The sequence below is a fragment of the Balaenoptera borealis genome, assembly GCF_965194805.1.
Source record: "Balaenoptera borealis genome assembly, chromosome: 4".
In the NCBI taxonomy this organism is placed as follows: domain Eukaryota; kingdom Metazoa; phylum Chordata; class Mammalia; order Artiodactyla; family Balaenopteridae; genus Balaenoptera; species Balaenoptera borealis.
The window spans coordinates 17,841,171-17,859,107 of NC_138861.1; the positions used below are offsets into that span (position 1 = coordinate 17,841,171).

Genomic DNA, 17,937 nt, shown 5'->3' on the forward strand with positions numbered 1-17,937 from the left:
TTTCTTGACGTAGCATTATAAAAATTATGAAAAATAATTTTTATAAAACCATTAGCATGGTGCAAGTTTTGAAGAATAAACATATAATTGGACGCTGTTAGTACTGATTGGAATAATATAGGTTAGCAGTATTAGAGGCTTGAATAAAATCAGTTTGAGAATAATGGAGAAAAAGTATAGACATACTAAGGAAGCCCCTGGATAGGGGAAGGAAAAGGAGGGGTCAAAATTAACCTTCTGGGGGATTATGTCAGTAACCCAGTTTGGAATTATATGAAAAGGAACCAATTTTGAAGTTAGATACTTAAGAATTTGTCTTACCTTGGAAAATTATTAAAATATTTGAGGTATAAAAATGTTGGAATCTGACCCAGTACTGATATGAAAATATGAAAAATGGGATTTCTTTGGAGTATACAGAATGTGTAAGACATAATGCTGTGCTGGTCTGGGCTTATAGGTATGGGAAAACATGAAGTGAAGAAGAAAGAGGAGAAAATATATCTAAATATACGACTGAAGGAAGGATTGAAGGAAGGCAGTGGTATATGTCCTTTAAACAGAATATTCTAATCATCCATTAGTGTGTGAAATCCATTTTGGCACGAAAGATACAGCTATTGCTGATGAAAAACTCTTTCATATTTTCTAAGGAATTCAAAGCCATTAAAAAATCAAGGGAATAAATTTCTAATAACAGACCCAATTTGATCCTAATTTGTTTGAATCAATACTCTTGATTGACAATGCTAGCTTCCTCCCAACTTTCAATTTTGTTCCCTTTAACAGATGTCTCTCTGAGCAGATATGTTGTGTGGGCACAGCTGCAGCCCCCTCTTTCCATTTAGGTCTTCCTTCTATGTAATCTGGAATGCCTGTCAGTGTTCTTCACCATTGTGCACTTTTTTTCATTCAATGTATAATGTCTCCATAAATAACTTGCTAATTTCATGTTCTTGTCTATGATGTGGTAGCATGTCAAAGAGGTTTTTTAGTCTGTAAACAAATTATGTCTATTACTTTACCCCTGTCAAGAACTCATTGACTCTCCTGCCTGATGAAAGTTAATTGGTTTGTTAAGTCTGACATTCACCTTTCTTTTTATCAATCCATGCCAAATTTTCCCCATACCATTCTGTACTTGCTTAAGTGTTTTCATATTGTTTTCCGTAATCTTTTTACCCAATATATTTCTTCTCACTAGAATTACAGTCCTCCTTTTAGGGGCTTAATATCTATCGAGCTTCTGTCCATAAGAAGAAAATATCTGGCTGAATTCGCTCAATTTGATATTTATATTGTATTTTAGCAAATGAATATTCCCATGTTCTGATTTTGTTAAATTAACATTTGTTAAGTGGAGCATAGGGTGCCAGATGGTGAACCACAGTTTAACGACAGACCAAAAGAGAAATTGATATAGAGGTTTATTACTCACAGGTCCTGGGGGAAGCATGGCATGCCTCAAGGGACTACATGGGGAGGTCAAGGCAGAGTACAGACAGAGCCATAGCATCTGGGGTACATGCCTTTACTAGGGTCCTTGGACAGAGTGCTTTGGGGTTCCAAGGCTAAAGCCAGACTGGTCAATTCAAACCAAAAGAGCACAGCTTTGGTAAGTTGCATGGGGGTCTTATCTAAGCACAAGGGAAAGGCCCTGGGAGGCTGGGCGACTGTTGATCACAAGGGCAGTTGGAGGAGTCATATCAGGAACTTAACATTTGCTTGTGACTCTGAGCTCTTATCTAGGGCATGCATTTATATGAGGGGCTAGTGTTGGTTTAAGAGCCCTGCAGGTCACTTGGCCAAACAAAATGGATGTCAAGGCAGCAATACCATGAAGTAGCTTAGCTAAACTCTCAATAGCCCAAAATAGGAAAAAATGTGATTCAAGACAGTGGGTTCTGTCAAATGATCTAATTACAAGTGAATAAAGTTCTTATGAAATTGAAAGTTACATACTTACACATCTCTTAGAAATGGAAGACATGGGAGACAGGAAGGTTCTGGAAAAGCCAGTTTCAGCTAATATCTGCCCATGAGTCCTGTGATATATTACATCATGCTCCTTGACAGTGACCTCCATTCAACAACAGCACCATCAGAAGTTTCCTACAGTGATCAATTAAGGGAAAATGTGACTTCTAGATATATTCTCTCAGTTATTTTAAATGCTAAAATTATACTTTCTAGGTACTATAATTTTTATTAGACCCTCATTTTAACTTAGTGAAATAGGATACAATATACCATTAATCCAAAAACATGACATTATGAAGTGATCAAATGTTGAGGAGCTGTATTAAGCTTTCTATCTAGTATGAATTATATCTGTAAAATGATATTGTGGTCATTTAGAACCAGCAAGTAGACCTAAATAGCATAGAACAAGTAATAAATTATGGCTGAAATGGGTAATTCTGAACAATGAAGTAAAATGGAACAATAAAATATGTGTTTAATGATTGACAGGAAATCAAAGAAGAATAGACGTGGCCATTTGGCAGCATGCTGAAGCATTATAAATTTTAGTAGAAATAGTATAATGTTAATTCTATTCATTTCACAAATTGTAATATATTTAATCAAATTAATTCAACATCTGTTTCATACAAAATACTATTCTAGTTATTGGGTAGGAGAAGAAATATTTTCTCTACCTTTAAGAAGAGGTATGAATGTGCAGAAATAATATACAGAAATTAGCAAAGAGCACAAGGAAGAGAGAGAGCTGAATATGGTCTAAGAATACAGCCTAAAAATGGGTGTGGTTAGTTCCAAGTTCTCAAAATAGAGCATAGACATTTTGGTTTGAAGGGGTTGCTTTAAAATCCTCATCCAGTGAAAGAATTTCAGATAGAATATCTCCTCAAAACACTATCAGATCCTGCTGCTTTTATTAATGATTGGATTCTAAACTATTGGCCAGACCCCAAAATTCACCTTTAAATTTCATTTTAACACAAAAATTAATAAACAAACAATATCCGTAGAAAGTAATGAAGAGAAAATAGCTAGATGACATTTTCAGAAGAGAAAGAGAAAAAATATATACACATACAGTGTTTGTTGTTTCTTATTTTAAGAAATCAGTCATAGACACAATAAGGAAAAAGTGACAACCATCATGCATAACACATTTTAGTGTACTGATATCCATTGTCATAAATTATATTGAGAAAAATCAAAGAGAATAAATCAGTGTTTATACTTCTGATGCCAGAGCATTCTATCAACTTTTCAACAAATCTTAGAAGAATTTGATAGGGATAATATATGATTTTCACATAATAATCTGAGAATGACTATTACCTATATATTTCTTATTTATTCACACAACAAATATATTGTTTTATATCATATGCCAGAAACTTTGTTGGGCAGTGGGAGTATATTAGTCTGTGGTATTACTGATATAATGGGAGAATAACAGAGGATGACAAAAATAAATGATGGAATTTTAAAGCAGAATGGTGGCTTGGAATGAAGAGATAGTAAGTAAGCTAGATAGGAGAAATATTACTTTTAAGGGAAATTGTTGAATACAGAAAAGTTACAACATTCAGTTGATCAAATCAGTTTCAGATGTATAGGGTGGTGGTGAGGTGTCCAGAATCCCATTCAGGATGCATTACATTTAGTCCTCATGTTTCCTTAGGCATCTTTTGGCATTGGTAAACACCTGCATTTTTTTTTTTAAATTCATTTATGGCTGTGTTGGGTCCCCATTTCTGTGCGAGGGCCCCCTCCAGCTGCGGCAAGTGGGGCCACTCCTCATCACGGTGTGCGGGCCTCCCACTATCGTGGCCTCTCTTGTTGCGGAGCACAGCCTCCAGACGCACAGGCTCAGCAATTGTGGCTCACGGGCCCAGTCGCTCCGCGGCATGTGGGATCCTCCAGACGAGGGCTCGAACCCGCGTCCCCCGCATTGGCAGGCAGACTCCCAACCACTGCGCCGCCAGGGAAGCCCAACACCTGCATTTTAAAATTAACATCCAATAGTTTAAAAATACCACCCCAAATACTCTCACTATAATTATTATAAGTGATTATTCCAAAGTTTTTTGTTTGGTTGGTTTTTTTTATTAATTTATTTTTATTTTTGTCTGCATTGGGTCTTTGTTGCTGCACGTGGGCTTTCTCAAGTTGCAGCGAGCAGAGGCTGCTCTTCGTTGTAGTGCGCCGGTTTTCTCATTGCAGTGGCTTCTCGTTGCAGCACACAGGCTCTAGGCGCACGGGCTCAGTAGTTGTGGTTCGCGGGCTCTAGAGCACAGGCTCAGTAGTTGTGGCACACGGGCTTAGTTGCTCCACGGCATGTGGGATCTTCCCGGACCAGGGATTGAACCCATGTCCCCTGCATTGGCAGGCGGATTCTTAACCACTGAGCCACCAGGAGAGTCCCTATTCCAAAGTTTTAAATTTCCATAGTTTAATCAGAGAATGAGCTATCACCTTAAGTAAGAGATAGTATGTAGATTCCATAATAATAGTAATAAACCCTTTTTCTTCTTAGTTACCTTCTTTCCTTCCTGTTTCTCTTTCCTCTTTTCTTTCTGTTTTCATTTATTCATTCATTTATTTCTTTTTTTCTTTCTCAAAATATTAACTGACTGCCCACTGCATCAGATATCATTCCATGCTATGGGAATTCATCCAACAACAAAGCAGTAGAAAAACCTGCTTTGTGGGAGCTTATGTTTTAGTGAGTAGAGAGAAAATGTAAAAAATGAGCATAATAATTAAATTACATAGTACTCTAGAAAGTGATAAATGGTATGGGATAAAATAGTGCAGGGTAAGGAAGATTGGAAGGGAAGGAGTAGTCAAAGTCCTCCTCAACTGACATACAAGGAAAGAGCTGAAGGAAATCAAGGAGTGAGCCATGCAGATATCTGGAGAAAGAAGCAAGAGCCACTACGAAGACTTTGAGTCAGGTGCTACCTGGAGTATGTGAAGAATGGGTAAGAATTCTGGCACAGGTGACTGGAGAAGAGGAAGTGAGCAGGCAACAGGCAGTACTGTCAGCAAGGTAACAGAGGGTCAAATCTGGTAGATCCTTGAAGGACTCTGTAAAGATTATAGCTTTAACTCTAAGAAATATTGAGAAACTTTGGAGAGTGGAGTAGAACTGCTCCATGATCCATGGTAAAACAGAATCATCCTTGCTCTTCTGCTGGGAGCAGACTGTAGGAAGCAGGAGTGGAAGAAGGAAGACTGTTAGGAGATTACAGTAGTAACCCAGGCCAGAGATGATGGTGCTGTGGAAATAACTGTAGGCGCAGTAGAAATGTTTAGGGGTGGTCTAGTTCTGGAAATATTTGAAGGTAGAGCCACACCAACTTTCTCATAAATTAGATGTGAGGTATAGAGAAAGCAAAAAGTAAAAGAGGATTCTAAGGACCTGAATCTAAACAACTGTAGGGCAGAGTTGCCATTAATATGACAAAGACTAAAGTAGAGCAGGTTTGTGTCAGGAAGGCAGAGTTAGGAGTTCAATTTTGGGCATGTTGAATATGAGATATCTATTAGACATCCAACGGGAGCTATTGAGTAGACAGTTGAATATATGTCTGGAGTTCAAGGTAAAGTTCTAAAACATAGATATAAATTTGGTGCCATTGGCACATAGATCATATTTAAAGCCACAAGATTTCATGAGATCTCCAAAGAAGTAAGTGTTTAATATGAATAGGTGGAAGTACTAAGGCCTGTGGCCTTCCAAGAACAAGTTTGGAAAACAGAATTACTCCTAAGGCAAGAGGAAAATCCAGAGAAGTTGTGTCCTAGAAACCAAGTGAAAAACACAGGGCTTCGGGGAGAGGCAGTGATCAGCTGAAGCCATCAACACATTTACAATTTTGATCTGAAGTATTACGAGACATAGTGAGATCATTTAAAATTCACTGTAAAAGTTGAGTTGTATGGAGGAAGAAGCATGTGTTTTGGACTTACACTTATGTAAATACGAATCTCCTCTCTGCCACCCAGGCTGTGCCTTGGGGAAGTTGCATACCTTCTTTATACCTCAAATTCCTGAGGAAAGCATTTCCTCTGGTTTTTCTCTGAAGCTGTTTGTCAGTTTCCTATATATTGTCAGGCTACAATAGACAAAAATACTGTTCAGTAACTATTCAGATTTTGAAAATGTTTAATTTTAGCTCTGACTTAATAAACCTTTATTTATTCCTCCAATAAGGGTAGAATCACATTTATGAATTGGGGTCACTTTGAAAAACACACACACATTTTTGACTCCTTTTTCTCCCTGACCTGGTCTAGGTGTATGCTATTTAACTATATCATGGCTGCAAGTTATTTACGGGGATCATATGCAAAAGCAAATGTTTTGTTTTGGCTGCGCTGCGTGGCTTGGGGGATGTTAGTTCCCCTCCCAGGGACCGAACCTGCGCCTTCGGCAGTGAAAGCACAAAGTCCTAACCATTGGACCGCCAGGGAATTCCCAAAGCAAATGTTTTATGAGTACTAAGATGTACGTCTTTGTAACCCTAATGGGTTCTTTTAAAGTTCAGTACTTCCACCTATCTAAATGAAATGGGAGAGAGAAAACTACGAAAAAGCACAGCTGAAAAACCGGTGACCAGGTGCTGTATTTACAAGATGAGTTAATTTGTAATTGGAAAATGGTAGGATGGTTTTGTAACTTACAGCCCCAGGATCCATGACTTGAGATTCTTTTTAGCAATGGAGACAACCAAGAATACAGCAAACACAAGGAGGGGTACCTTGGGAGGCAGGAACTCATTCAAAATAAGTGTTTTAATTGATTGAGGTCAGTTATTACATACTTCTGAATTGTCAGTTAGGATTTTCAGTTTTATGTCCACATAAAATATTACATCTCATGTATTTTCCTCAAACTCAGCAAAAAGTAGAAACTGTCCTAACTGAAAGAGCACATCCTCACCACTTAGGAGCTTAATAAGTAATGATTTTTCTAATGAGGAAGAGACCTTCCTTAACTTTAGTGATAATGTAGATTTGGGGTTAGAGGAATAAATGTCTTACACGGAGAGAAGAGTGATATCCATCAAGGAGAAACTGGAGTTGGGTAACCAGCAGGTTGGTGTGGCATTTGTAGCAAACCAGAGGGATAAGTATCTTAGCCCAAGTCAATGGTCATCATTTTATTTAGGGCGAGCCCCTAAAATGGTAGCTAAAGCCACCAAAACAATGAGACTTCATATGGTCAGCTATCCAAGAGAACATTAATGGAACTCAAAGAGATTAATCAGCCATAATTTGACCCTGATTAAAAAAGAGGTTTACAGGTATTGGAGCTTCAATGATTACATTGATGGGAGCTTATATTTAACTGCTCTTCTCTATGTTTCTTAAGATGGATGTTGGGAAAATCTATGTTATGTTTGTGTGAAAATTTGTATCAGCATCTTATTTTTTCTGTTGTGAGTCTTTGAAATAAGTTATAAAAATCATAAAGCCGATGATCTGTTTCTCTATCTCTAAACAAGACCAGATAAATCATTTCAAACAAAATGTAAATATATTCTAAGAAGACCCCTAAGTAAACAATTCCATCCCAGGCAACTATGACTTCATATAGTAGAAACTTAATAAATATTGAATGACAAACTGAACATATTCATAATCAACAAACTTCAACATCAGGAAATGTTTCCTCATTGCTGCCTTAGTCTCTCCTATTTTATTTCTTCTTATTATGATCTCAGAAAATGTAGAGAATAGCTAGCCATCAATCTCTGTATAATATCTGTTCTGTACATGAAAACTATTATTAAATTTCCTTCTTGATCCTCAAACCCATTTAGTCTTCTCTTCTGCAGGCTAAATAATTCGTCTCCTTCTTTTATTTTATTCTTATCTGAATTTCTTGCATTAGCCAGGAGGAGAAATGCTGAAGTCACAGGGGATTTTGAACCCAACATTCCTTAAGTATGTTAAGAAAAGAGCAGTGATGTGTGGAGATAACACTACTAAAACATGATAACTAACAGAAATTTTCAAAGAAGTTGCTAACATCTGAATAATTTTATAATTTGAGTTTTCTGTAAGACACAAAAGAAAAGATGTTCAGTGAAGGAGAATAAAATGTTTGTGCTTAGTCTCTGTTCTTTAACTACATGTGCTCTGATTCCACAGTTCCTCAGAACTCCTAAAATCTTAGTTTCGTATTCAATACCTGCTAATGGTCTCACTCTGTAAAATGACAAATGCCTTGGAGTCTTCTTTATACAAGTAGATTCCTCTCTGAAGACTATAGAAAAGAAAAATGGTTCATAAATTTCTGATGGCCTCAGAGAAGAAAATCTTGAATTCCATTCAGAGAAGTTAAATATAAAGAATGCAAGCTATTTATCAGCCTGACACTCATGTTCAAAGGAGTGAGACATGCAAAGTTTTTGGTTGTGAAAAAGCTTTGCTACTGAATTCTATCCAACATTCTAGTTCTGTATAATATAACAGAAGGGCATCCTGAGTTGGTTTATGTCATGAAGCAGTGGATTCAAGAGAAGTTAAATGTCTTTTCCTCCGGGATATTGAGAATAAACTGCTGACATTACCAAACTGGTTCCAAAGTTAATACAGAAGATTGGACAGCTGCAACTTGATCGCCCCTGTTTTAAGAAAGAGTGGCACCATCACATTAGAACTTCACTAGACAGCCCTTAAAATACTAAAGCTTTAACCTATAATGTGATTACTTTATTCTAAATATTTTATTTGAATCAAATGTAATAGGTATAGCAATCTCATATCCCTTCCAGACATAAAGATTTCTTGCCTTAAAACATAGAAAGATTACCCAGGAGACCTGTCATCTTTACAGTGAAATACAAATAATATAATTCAGTCATTTACCTCAACCTAAGTTCTTAATAGTACTTCATTGACTCAAATGGTATGCATGAGTCTCAATTTTAATTTTATGTCTTAATTTGCAGTCTGATTTAAAGAGTCATACTCCACCAAGCTTTTGAGGAAAGAGGAATGTCTCAAATGTGCAGTATTGTCATTAGTGAGGGACTGAATGGATAACTGGTTTTCTGCAAAACATGTTTTCCCTAGGGAACGCACTCACTCTGGTTAATCAACTGGCAAACAAGACACCTAGGGTTATCTCTTTACCACCCTATTGCCCCATCAATAATGTACAGACTGTCACTAAGTAGTCATTTCTCCCTTCTGGGCTGAATTTTGAGAGGTGAATCATGCAGGAAAAAATAGGAGTTACAGTGTGGAGACTGGGGGTCACACTGTAATCTCAAATACATGCTGTGCTATTCTGCAGAGAGTCCATCAAGATATATTCCAAGGCGTGAACTGGTGCATACAAAAATATGTAGGCTGAGACCACCAAACTCATTTCATTAGGACCTTTCAAGGTTAACATTATAATCATGCTTCAGGGCATAAACTGATCACCAGCTGAGCTCAGGAAGACATTTTACTTCTGTGAAAAGTGTCCCCAGTGGGTCAGTTGCATTGCAGGTACATTTTACCTTTTGCAAATATTTCTTTAGCCATACCAAAATTTCTTTCTTATCTTTATCTTCGTCTTGCAAATTAAAGCTTAAATCAAGCAATACTAATTTTAAGTTTTAAATAACTCCAATCTGAAGTGTTCTTCCTTCTTTTTTCTGTTTTGCTATTGTTTCCTAAATTTCCAATTAGTTTTATATATATATATATATATAATACACACACACACGTATATATGTTTGTTTGTTTACTAACAAATTTACATGAGAACTATGCATTAGGATTCATTATAATTATCTCATAATGGAAGTTTTATTTAACGAAGGACACTGAAAGTACTGCCAATGGTTAACAATTTCCATTGTCCAGAAGGTCTCTGATGTTTAGCACCAAATATTGGATACTGCGTTAGTGTAGTATATTTCTGATGGTCCGGGTCACTCACCTGGTCAACAGCATGAAAACACATACACGATCCCCATCACCAGCTCCGACTTACAGCAGCTTGCACAGAATGCCAGCAAAAAAGTCCTTCTTGGAGTGACATCCTTCAAACATTCAGCTCCCATCCATCGCAGGAGTATTAAGGCAGGAAGGTGAGGAAACAGAGTTTGGGTCTCCATCAACAACTGGACAGCATGGAGAAGGAATATGAACATTATTAGCGTGTCATACTGCTGTTCTTTTAATAGGATTCATCTGGATTTTCTTGCTCATTATATGCTCATTTTGATAGGTACTCTCTTTCATCTGTTTAGGATCTGGAGATCATTAGATACACTCAGAGAAAGGAACCACTCTCAAGCAGATTTTTGATCTTCCAGTAATGCTATCGCTGAGAAGGCATAACCCTAACATTTTTTTTAACCATACAGGGGATATCACCTACATCCCCACAACCTGCTCAGCTTGAAAAATCACCTAGAGCTGTAGTTAATGACTTCTCAGCAGGGCCTATCTGCTGAGGCAGTAAAGCACTGACCCAAACTGCCTGGGTTCAAAACCCACCTTCACCACTTAATTAAGCAATTACTTAGCTTCTCTATACTTCAGTTCCAGCCCCATCCCCAGACACATTTGGGGATAAACCACAAGGTCAGTGTGAGGATTACATGAGATAGCTCAGAACAGTGCCTGGCATACAGTAGATACTCAATAAGTGTTTACTGAATAAATGGATGTAGAGTACATCGGCATATACCTGGCTCATAGCAAATACTCAATTATTTTTGTACACTTTTATCATAACTTTATATTAGAAATCTTGATCTTGTTTGGGGGTAGAGCCGAGCAAACCTTGTCTCGGCAGTGGCTTTGCTGTGCACATCAAAAATCCTAGAATTTCATAGTGGGAAGGGGGAGAATGTCAAATTGCCTAAAACTAATTTTCTTAAAATCAATTGGCATAATGATCAATTTACCTAATGACACATTCATCTAAAATGTTCACTTACCAAATATACAACTGTTCATCTGTACTAAAATAGTAGTAGCTTGGAGGCATTTTTATAAACTTTCATAGTGACTATTTTGCTGACCTTTGAGGATTTTCAAGACATTTCACCCAATTAAGACTAAATGTTTAAAGTATTATAAAGTAGATTTTAAAAGCCCACTATATCCTAAAAATGCTTAAGAGTGGCATCTTATTATATATGAAATGCTACATCTATGACAGATTTTTATTAGGAATATGATCATTAGCCTAATGGGCATTTGGGCAGATTGGATATTAGGAGAATTGGTTTTAGGTGAACCACGCTCAATCTCCCACGGGGTCGGGATGTGAGAGCAGTGCCACCAGTTTTTGCCTGGGTCATTTTGTTGACTTTTCTCTGTGACAAGGTTCAGCTCTGAAACTAGCTGCTGTCAGATCTAGTCTGACAGCTTTCAACTTCAGATCCATGACAAATTTCCAGACCTGGAGCCTGACTCACCCACCTTGGTTGACCCTGTGACAAAGTAGCAAATCTGTATTCTGCACAGAATTGACATGGCCACAGAAATCCATCTTGCCCTATCTATGAACTCACAGTGGTACACATGATTTAATACAACAGCTTCTTTTCATTTTACCTGTTTTGATAATATATATTTTACATCACACATCTCCTCTGATAATAGGCTGTTTTATAACCAGTTCTTCTTCAAAAATAAGAAAGAAAATTAAGATGCAGAGGTATGGTAAGTTTGCCTAAGAAAAGAGAGTATGGGAGAATATGCAAAAGGTATGGGGGACAGGTACAGTTTCTACACACAGGAGTCCTGAGATACATGTGAACTCACAGTACTTCTCCTAAAATGGCAGCCAACACAACAAACCTTTTCTTTGGAGTCAGTTTTACTTTCATTGATTCTGGCTCTCATATGGAGCACTCAACTCTCTGCTATTGCTACTTCATAAAATTCTTCTTCAATTGTACATGTACTACTATAAAGGCAAGGAATTTTCATCTTGATGAGAATGTTTACATTTTCCTGAACTCAAAGGAAGGTAAACAGCGTACTAGGTGCGCAGAGTTTGTTTAAAGTTGTGCCTGCCTATATAATAAGGCAAGTGTACCCGTCATATCATGTAGTAACTAGTGGTGTGGAAACTGGCATCTGCCAGCCAGTAACGGTGGTCATACTTCACTGCTGCTCCAACTGCTCCCAGTATGGTTCAGCCTGCCACCCTGAGCTCCAGCCAGCTGTCAAGGCTGTCACAGCTGCCATCTTATTTACTGCCATAAGCTTTCTTGGCATTGTGGACCCAGACACTGCTGAGATGGCGCCTGTCATTGGCTGTAAAAGGCACAGGGATGGAAGACTCTGAGGAACCCTGGGAAGGTGCAACATGTTTGAACCAACTGACAGTGGACCCAGTAGGCACTGAATCCTCCAAGGTTGTTCTTTGTTGACTGATAAGATTGGACAAGTCACAGTAAGGCCCCCCAGAACTCCTATTCAGAGCTGTTTTAATTGAATGTGTCACTGACAAGGGACCATCACTTGGGCTGTGGCATCTATTCCAAATGAAACAATTGTTTTAAAGTAATTGGTCTGACAAGAAGGCTGGCAGCCATTGAGGATAAGATGCATGTGTTTCTATGAGAAGAGACAGAAAACACGCTCCCAGTAATTGCCATGGCTAACCTTTTAAACTTTTCCCTTTACTTCTCATGAAACAAGTCCTTCCAACACCTCTGATTTGAATAAACAATGAACAATTCTAGGGACACCACTTTGCTTTACATGTTTTTTATGCACATAAGAGGCTCGTTTTCAGCTTGTTTAAACTAACCAGTCACAACAATTTGTAATGGATTTAATAGGAAAAAAAGCGCAAAGGGTTAATTTGTCTCTGAACTTCTTTGCAGATCTCACTGTTAGCAACTCTCGATACAAGGGCTGCAATTATGCTCTGTAAGACAGAAGGTCAGTTCCATCAGCCAGTTAGCACGGATTGAGCCAAATTTCCCCAGTATGTACGTGGTTTCCCAGGAGACTGCCGAGTCTGCAAGAGCCAAAAGCATCTAGGCAAGTGGTGTTTAGCCATATAACACACCTAGGCCACAACAGAATATATAGCACATTAGGAAGAGAAGAAACGATATGCTCTAACCCACAATCATTGCATACACTCTAGTCCAGATCATGCCCTATTATAGTGGTAAAGAAAACCAACACTGCTATAATATTTTGCAAAATATTTCACATATATTATCTCATTTGATCTTCACAATATCTGAGGTAGAAATTATCTTTAGCCATTTTATATATAGGAGGAATGAAGCCCACCTATATGACTATGTGGTGGAGGTTAATAGAAAGCAGTATTTTTGACTCCAAGTCATCATTTTTCTAGCACACCACAATGACTGACTCCATCTTCAATCTGCTTTTATTTTTGCTATATTGAATATGCCCTTCCTATGAAATCACATCTAGCCTAAAATTTTAACTAAAATATGTAAATTGGGGAAGGAGAGGGAATTTACTAGTCTTTCTCTAACACCTTCTTTTGTGAATCAGTTTCCACTAAGTCACAAGGCACATAAACATGCATGTTCTTAGTGATATTGCTTAGGCTTAATACCCAGCTCTTGACATCTAATAGCTGTAGGAGCTTGGGAAATTTACTTATTTCTCTATGCCACAGTTTCTTCATCTATAAAAAGAGCATTAATCCATTCATTCATTCATTTTTACATTTATTCAGCAAGTATTATATACCAACAGAATGCAGGAGACTGCCCGTAGGTCCTAGGGATATAACAGGGAACAAACCAAATAAAATCTCTACTTATATTACCAGAGAAGATAGTCAGTTAACAAATAATGGATATATTCATTGGGTAGCAATACCCAATTACAAATGAAGAAGAACAGAGTTGGTTGGAGGCTAGAGAGTGATGGTAGAGAAAAGAAAACGAAGCTATTTTAGATAGAATGGTCACAAAATGCATCTTTTAGGAGATGATGTTTGAACAGAGATCTTTCTGTGGGAGGGAATTCTGTGAAGACAATTCCAGGCAGAGAGAAGAACAAGTACAAAAGCCCTGAAGCAGAACATGCCTGTGTGTGTTCACGAAACAACAAAGAGGTATGTGTTGGGCAGAATGAGAGAGGAGGAGGAAACTGGCAGACATTAGGTCAGAGAAGTGACCAGTGATTGCTCAGGTAGGGCCTTGGTGGTCTTCAACAGGACTTCTGACTTAGGTCTAAGTACGATGAGAATCAATTGGTGTTTCTGAGGCCTGAGGAATGTCACTCCAACAATTGTAGGATGAATAGGATGTAGGGAAACAGACAAGAACAAGGAAACCAGTTAGGAAGCAGTTTCAGTTAATACTGGAGAGAGATGACTGCAGATTGGACAAGGGCTATGGCCATGGAGGTTGTGAGGAATGACTATTCTTTACTGATGAATTGGAGGAAGGGTGGAAGGGAAAGATTAATCAAGGGTGATGGCATTTGAATCAAGCTATTGGGTGAAAGGTGGTTCTAGTTACTGAGCTGGGACACATTAGAGGTAAACAAGTTTTGGGGGAATTAAACATACCTACCTCAAAGGTTTAATGTGAAAATAAAAGCATTCTGCAAAGAGCATGGTATATAATAAGTTTCAATAAACATTAGGTATTGTTATGATCATTACCATCCTCATTATTATCATTACTAAATTAATCAAGTCCTGTAAATCTTATTTCCTAGAAAGCTCTCAGAGCTTTCCTCTCTGAGGAAAGCCAGCTGAGTTTCCTGCCTTTAGACTAGAATATATTAAATGTTTTCTTCACTGCAAGCAGAATAATCTTATCATGTTTCTTCCTAGCTTCAACACTTCAGTGGCTCTCCATGGCCAATAGAACAAAGCTGTGACTCCTTAATTATTTGCCCCTCTTCTACTTCTCAGCACTATCCTCCTGTTTTCTTCAGCCTCCAATAATATCAAAAAATACCCGTGGTTACCCTAACATTATAGGTGTGTATGCCTTCCTGCCTTTGCCCATGTCATGTCTCTTGCCTGGAATACCCTTTCAGTCTCAGTGTATCTTGCAAAATTTGATTTTTCTGTTTAAATCCTAATGAGGAATCACCTTTTCCATTGAAGTATGTTGTAAACGTTCCTAGAAAGAGCATGTTATCATGTCTTGTACACAGTTCTATTACTGTAAATAGCACATTTCTTTTTCACATACAGAGAACTTTAATATGTATGTGTGTGTTTTTCTCTTCTTCACAATTGTGAAATCCTTGATGGAAAGGATATGTCTTTTTACCTATGAATGAGTGTTTGTGCAGTTAGTGGCACGTATGTATTCACCTTTATTTTTGTGACCTAACCTCAGTGGTTTGTGAGAAGAGGGTTTTCTTCATCACTCCTGGGTCTAGATGTCAGAGATGAAGAATGGAGCATTAGTAAACCTTCTACACTCTGCTGCCTAAGATCATAGCTGCTTAAGACAGGTCTTAGGGTTTTACCTGACTTCTTTACTTTATTATGGATTTTCCAATGACGCACTGGCTATTAACACTAGTGAGTTATGCTAAATTTGAAAACAACTATAAAAATGAAATGAAAGTGATGGTGGAAGTAACACTTTTTTCTTTGCTTCAAGTAACTACTGCATTCTATCATGACTTTTTAATGTCTTGTGTATTCATCCTTTTCTCTCATCATGACCCCAAGGTATTCATATCAAACAAGCCTCTTTGTAGATATTTTTTTAAATTAATTAATTTATTTATTTTTGGCTGTGTTGGGTCTTCGGTGCTGTGCATAGGCTTTCTCTAGTTGCAGCGAGCGGGGGCTACTCTTCGCTGCGGTGCGTGGGCTTCTCATTGTAGTGGCTTCTCTTTTTGTAGAGCATAGGCTCTAAGCACACGGGCTTCAGTAGTTGTGGCACATGAGCTCATTAGTTGTGGCTTTCAGGCTCTAGAGCACAGGCTCAGTAGTTGTGGTGCATGGGCTTAGTTGCTCTGTGGCATGTGGGATCTTCCTGGACCAGGGATCGAACCTGTGTCCCCTGCATTGGCAGGTGGATTCTTAAGCACTGCACCACCAAGGAAGTCCCTGTAGATATTTTTAAAATCGTCTCTGCCTTGAAGCCTTTATACCTCTGCTATTTTAAATACTCTGTCCTGTTTTCCAAGACTGTAAGCCTAACACATGCGATTTAGGAGTCACCTCTTCCTTGGAGTCTTCATTGTTCACTCTGGTTTAGATTGATATCTCCCTTCTCTGAATTACAACATTATCTGTGCAATCTTCATTGGTTTCTAAATATGCATGGTTTCATGTTATTTTAGTACTACTTCCTTTGTACATATGTTATTTCTCCAAATAGACTTTAATACCCTTATTTGAAAATACTGTTGCATATCCCTTTTGCATCTCTCAAAGCCCGTGGTACCGTTTTGACCTCAGTACAGGTATTCAATAATAGATGTTGAAATGAAGAGAGAAATGCATAAAATGTAGTGATCAAACCCATAATTATAATCATTTCAAGCTTACCTTAGTGGATTCTTGCATGATCTCAGACAGAACGTCTTTTTGAGGATCTCAAGGCAAAACGTAGAAAACACTTTATTTCCTTTCACCCACAACATGTCTAGGAAAATGAACTAAATTAAAACTTAAAATTTGATCATCAGCCGTATTTTTTAGAGTTAGAAATGGAGATTCTAGTTGGAAAAGAAAAGCAATACTCATTTTCCCTTCAATTTTATAAGAGTAATAAACTCACAGGTGATATTTTACCATGCAGGAATGAGGAAGCAGTATCATCAGACCTTCCAACTTCCATTTTTCAAGGAAAATGGGCCTATCTGAAAATAGTTGGCTAAAATGTTATTTTTTTAAGTGCTTCAAGGGCCAACATTTTGAGGGCCAAACAAAATGGACCTGAAGGCTGGGGGCCTTGTAGGCCCGGATTATACCACCTCTGTTTTCTAAGAACTACCAGAGAAACAAATAATTAGATTCATCAGGTTAAGAGCTTTCAAGGACCCAGCAAAATTGATATTATCATGGTAAATCCAGTATATAATGTAACTGCATTCCATCCTTGGTTTTCACTCCTGAAACAACAAGTTTGGGGGAGGGGGGAGGTTTGAAAGTATTTCCTCCATTTGAGACATATTAAAATGTGAAATAAAGAAACATATACGTTTTATAGTACACAGTCTAAGGACTGTTTCTATTGCCCATGTAATATCTAGTGTAAAGTTTCCTCATTAGACAATTTCACACTGTCTGGCTGCCCCCCTCCTCCATTACTTCTTTGTCAAAGAAGTTTTAAAAATCAAAGCCCAAGACAAGAGGCATTTTAAATGAATTAAAAACTGTCACAGCTGTTCCAACCAACCTGGGAAGACATATAGCAAATTTTACACCCCTTCATGTTATTTTTTCTCAGGATAACTGTTGGCAAGTGGTCAGCCTGTCATGACAGAGTCCAATTAAAATTATATATCATTGCAAGTTTTCTTTTCTCTGTTGTCAATAATGGGATCCTTTAGATAGCCCTTCAATATCCACTCCTGGGCATTTTAATTTCCTGACAAATCTATCATCTGAAATTTGCCATCAGGAGTAGTCAGTCTCTGAGCAGTGATAAAACAGCACAAATCCTGGTACTTTCCTTAGCATTGTAACAAAGAGACAATCTTTATAACATTATTGTGGCTCTGTATTCTTTATAACCTTGCCTATGTCTGTGTATCACAGTACTATAGGAGTGAGATTCAGACAGGGATTTGATAAACTTATGAAGGAATGTATAAATATATGACATCTTAGACCAATATTTCCAAATCTTCAAGATCTCCATGGTCTCTCAAATTCCCATTATGTTATAATAAATCTCTTATACGTATTTAGACTATGTAAACAATAAAATTTTTATTCACTCACACAGAAAAGCGTAATTTCCCAGAGAGTATATTGAGAATGAGTGCAGATAGTTAGAA

At 37.7% G+C, this 17,937-nt stretch overlaps 1 long non-coding RNA gene across 1 annotated transcript in view; it reads left to right on the forward strand.

Annotated features, from left to right (window-relative positions):
• The first annotated feature begins 550 nt into the window (after positions 1-550).
• LOC309628634 overlaps positions 551-17,937 on the forward strand; it is a 32,554-nt gene continuing 15,167 nt past the window's right edge. The window contains exon 1 of the long non-coding RNA XR_014244604.1: positions 551-16,440. This is a non-coding gene — a long non-coding RNA (uncharacterized lncRNA). The remainder of the gene's footprint in view (positions 16,441-17,937) is intronic.